Here is a 5,043-nt window from a genome sequence, read left to right as displayed (position 1 = left end):
AAGGGCAGCCCGCCTCCCTTCAGCGGGCTCCGCTGAAGGGGGGGGCTGCCCTTTAAACTCATCTGCGCCTCCCGCCCGGGAGGCACAGATGAGTTTAAAGGACAGCCCGCCCCCCTGCAGGGAAGCCCGCTGAAGGGGGGCGGGCTGTCATTTAAACTCATCTGTGCCTCCCGCCCGGGAGGCACAGATAAGTTTAAATGACAGCCCGCCCCCCTGCAGGGAAGCCCGCTGAAGGGGGGTGGGCTGTCATTTAAACTCATCTGTGCCTCCCGCCCGGGAGGCACAGATGAGTTTAAACGACAGCCCGCCCCCCTGCAGGGAAGCCCGCTGAAGGGGGGCGGGCTGTCATTTAAACTCATCTGTGCCTCCCGCCCGGGAGGCACAGATGAGTTTAAACGACAGCCCGCCCCCCTTCAGGGAAGCCCGCTGAAGGGGGGCGGGCTGCCCTTTAAACTCATCTGCGCCTGGCGCAGATGAGTTTAAAGGGCAGCCGCGCCAGGGCAGCCGCGCCTCTCCAGCGGGCTCCGCTGGAGAGGCGCGGCTGTCCTTTAAAGTCATCTGCGCCTCCCGCCCGGGAGGCGCAGATGAGTTTAAAGGGCAGCCGCGCCAGGGCAGCCGCGCCTCTCCAGCGGGCTCCGCTGGAGAGGCGCGGCTGTCATTTAAAGTCATCTGCGCCTCCCGCCCGGGAGGCTCAGATGAGTTTAAATGACAGCCCGCGCCTCTCCAGCGGAGCCCGCTGAAGGGGGGCGGGCTGCCCTTTAAACTGATCTGCGCCTCCCAGCTGGGAGGCTCAGATCAGTTTAAAGGGCCCCCGCGCGCCTTCAGGGAATCCCTGAAGGCGCGCTTCGGCCGAATTTTCCCCCGAACTCCGGATCCCCCCGAATTACCGGGGATCCGAAGCGGGGGAGTTCGGACTTCGGACCGTACCGACCCCACAAGGGTCAAATTCGGCCGAATCCGAACTGTACCGAATTTTTTTTTTTGACAGCCCTATCCACCAGTAGCTCCTTGCGCCTGTGTAATTAGTGCTCAATAGAGCTCTGAATGGTTACAGGATCCTAACCCAGGCACAATTGTGGCACTGCAAGCCCCCCCGCCAACGGCCAACGGCAGGAGATGGGGCAGGTAGGCTACCAGGAGTTGGGAAACTCCAGGAATCGGGAAACTCCTGGAGATTTGGGGGTGGAGCCTGGGGAGGACAGTGACCTCAGTGGGGTACGATGCTATAGCGTCTACCTTCGAAAGCATTCACTTTCTGCAGGGGAACTGATCTCTGCAGTCTGGAGATGAGCTGTAATTCCAGGGATCCTCAGGTCCCACCTGGAGGCTAGCATCCCTGGGCATTTCCCATTTTTGGCTCTTGAGCAGGTGGCTAATTTCCCAATTATGCTGATGCAGCCACAGTGCAACTCCAGTGTAGATCCCCAACCAGGTTGCCTGGTGCTAGGGCTGCCAAATCCTGGTTGGGAAATTCCTGGAGATTAAGGGGTGGAGCCTGGGGAGGGTGGGGTTTGCGGAGGGACGTCAGCAGGATGTAATGCCATAGAGTCCACCCACCAAAGTAGCCATTTTCTCCAGGGGACCTGATCTTTAGGTTTACCAGGACCCCCTTCTTCTTCGGCAGGAGGTTTTTGGAGTGGTAGTGAAAGGGAGGGTCGTGCCCCCCACGGAAGTGCTTCATCACTTCTGGTTTACACCCAGAAGTGCTGCATCGGAAAGGCCTGTTGTGATTCGGCACTTCCGGGTGTAAAACTCCCTTGTGATGCGTTTTACACCTGGAAGTGCCGCATCGCAACAGGCCTTTACCACTCAAACTGGGAGTTTGAGTGGAAGCCAGCCCTTTGCGATTCAGCGCTTCCAGATGTAAACCGGAAGTAACATGTCGCCGCTTGCACGGGTTGCCTGCTGACCCTCAGCTGGTCAGCGGGCAGCCAGCTGACCCTCAGCTGGTCAGCGGGCAGCCAGGTGGATTGGTGGGGGTTTGCTCGCCACCACCTGGCACTTGGCAACCCTACTGATCTTGGTCATCTGGATTTTCTTTAAATGATGGGGGGTGGGTGCCTAAAGGGACTCTTATGTCTGGGGGTGCCTGGGGGGGGGGCTGCTTGTCAGCCCTGATCCCAGACTCTGTTGGATCTTAGCAACCACTCTGTTCTCTTCCAGTGGATCTAAATTGAGCATAGGATTATGTTGTGCTTGTCTCTTAAAGAAAACAATCTCTTTCCCATTTTCTTTTGTATGTAAAATGGGGCAAGGGAGGCAGGCAATTAGGGTTGCCAGGTTCCCCATCCCCCAGCAGGGGATGGGGGGCAGGGTTGTCTGGAAATTTGGGGGTGGAGCCTGGGGAGGGCAAGGACCTCAGTGGAGTAGAATGTCCACCCTCCACAGCTCCCCATTTTCTCCAGAGGAACTGGTCTCTGTAGTCTAGAGGTGAGCTGTAATTCCAGGGCATCCCCTGGTCCCACCCGGAGGCCGACATCCCTACAGGCAATCCACTAAGATCCTTCTGCGGACACCGTGTGCAAAGGCTATTTGAATACCAATATTGGTTTCTGCTTTTCTCTAAGCAAGCATATTATCCCTCTCCCCCTTTTAACATCCTCTTTCAAGCTCAGATGGTGTATAAGAAAACCAGCAGAGCCATTCTGAGCAGAGTTACACCTTACCAGCATGGTGTAGCGGTTAAGGGCAGTGGTTTGGAGCAGCGGACTCTGATCTGGTGAATCGGGTTGGAGGAGGAGAAGGAGAAGAAGAAGAGTTGGCTTTTATATACCGACCTTCTCTACCACCTAAGGGAGAATCAAACCGGCTTACAATCACCTTCCCTTCCCCTCCCCACAACAGACACCGTGTGAGGTAGGTGGGGCTGAGAGAGTTCGGAGAGAACCGTGACCAGCCCAAGGTCACCCAGCAGGCTTCATGTGTGAGAGTGGGGACACCAACCCATTTCACCAGATTAGTGTCCGCCGCTCAAGTGGAGGAGTGGGCAATCAAACCCAGATTAGAGTCCACTGTTCCAAGCCACCACTCTTAACCATTACACTATGCTGGTAAGGTGGTTAACCACCCAGACATAAGAGTCCCTTTAGCCACTACGCTGGCTAATCTGGTGGAGGCTAATCTAGTGAATTTGCTACCCCACTCCTCCACATGAAGCCAGCTGGGTGACCTTGGGCTAGTCACAGCTCTCTCAGCCTCACCAACCTCACAGGGTGTCTGTTGTGGGGAGTGTAATGCCCAGATATAAGGGCTGGTTTAGAACACTATGTATTCATACGCACACACATGGAAGCTTTGGGAAGTTGGCATCCGGGAGCCATGAACCAACAAATCATGCTCTCTGTGCTTGGTACGGCCTTTCACCAGTAGAGAGCTCTGAATTACCTTCATCTTTAGGTATGTGGTTTCTAGTTACTAACATCACAAGACCTAGAACTTGCTTAGAGACAGCCTTTGGCCAATATCTATGGCTATGCTAATTGGAGTGAAGTAGACACTTAATGCGCATTGGTGCTTTTGTGTATCAGTCTGCTTGTCAGCAGCCATGGGCCTGCCCCATGCGAATGCATAAATGATACTGACTTTCCTTTGTTTCTCTGGTGAGTAACTCTGCATCTTATTTGTGGGTTATTTCACCCCCAGGTCTCTGTTTAGCTAAATAAAGAACTGTTGCTCTTTTTAACCTCCTCCTGGTTGTCTTCATTGGACTCTATAAGACAACCAGGGCACTTCAGGAGGGGAAGGGATTGTAAGCCAGTTTCAATCTTCTTTAAGTGGAAGAGGAAGTCGGCATATCAAAAACCAACTTTTCTTCTTCTTGGCCAGCGCTGCAAAAAACTGTGATTAGGACACTACGTTTTCACTGGATCCCTTTGACTACTTCTGTATTGCAGGCATGTAATTCTCTTTGTCACGACTTCTCCCCGCTGCAAAGAAAACAGTTTCGGAAAGAACTCCCGTGACCCCAAATAAGGGCACGTGTATCGTCGAGCAAAGCCTTCTTCAATGGGCTTGGAAGAAGGAAAAGAAAAACCAGGGTGCCCTCCAGTGGCAGCCCGAAGCAGGCTGAGTACAAGCTGTACCCTGCTACACGTCGCATGAAGAGATCCGCGAATGATCCCCCCCCTTTCCCCCAAACTACACGTAGCTGGGGGAGGGAGGGGGAGAAAGCTGCCACCCCGAACAGAGAGATGACACAAGAGCTGGGGCATTTGAACCCTCACCCTCATGCTGTTTCTTGATGGAAACGGCCCCTGTCAAGCTACGATTTGCTCCTCAGGGATGGAGGGTATGTGTGGAGAAACGCAGATCGGTCACAGATCTCCTGCAATGATGTGTACTTTGACCCTCAAATAGACAATTGCTGCAAAAAGATGCTCATCCTTGTCCCCAGGGCAAGCTGAACTAGCGAGAGGCAGATTAAGTAACCCACTGGGGTGCCAAAATCCCAGCAGCGGCACCTGACTCGGCTTTGGCAATGAAAGACAGCCGGCAAGGTGGAGAGGCACACAGCAGCAGCTTTAGCTTAGCTTTGGGGGTCCCCCAACCTTTTTGGGCCCTGGAGGCACCTTTGGATATCTGACACAGGATGGTGGGGGCAACCACAGAAGTGGCTGTCTCAGGAGGAAAAGAAGAAGAAGAGTTGGTTTTTATGTGTTGGAAGGGGCTGTGGCTCATTGGTAGAGCATCTGCTTGGCATGCAGAAGGTCCCAGGTTCAATCCCTGGCACCTCCAGTTAAAGGGACTAGGCAAGTAGGTGAGGTGAAAGACCTCTGCCTGAGACCCTGGAGAGCTGCCGCTGGTCTGAGTAGACAATACTGACTAATGGACCAGTGTGGTGTAGTGGTTAAGAGCGGTGACTTGGAACAGTGGAGTCTGATCTGGAGAAATGGGTTTCATTCCCTTCTCCTCCACATGAGTGGCGGAGGCTAATCTGGTGAACTGGATTTGTTTCCCCACTCCTACACACGAAGCCAGCTGGGTGGCCCACCTACCTCACATGTCTGTTGTGGGGAGGGGAAGGGAAGGTGATTGTAAGCTGGT

This window comes from Euleptes europaea, chromosome 6, assembly GCF_029931775.1.
Source record: "Euleptes europaea isolate rEulEur1 chromosome 6, rEulEur1.hap1, whole genome shotgun sequence".
In the NCBI taxonomy this organism is placed as follows: Eukaryota; Metazoa; Chordata; class Lepidosauria; order Squamata; family Sphaerodactylidae; genus Euleptes; species Euleptes europaea.
The sequence above is the reverse complement of the archived record's forward strand: the minus strand, read 5'-3'. Positions refer to the sequence as shown.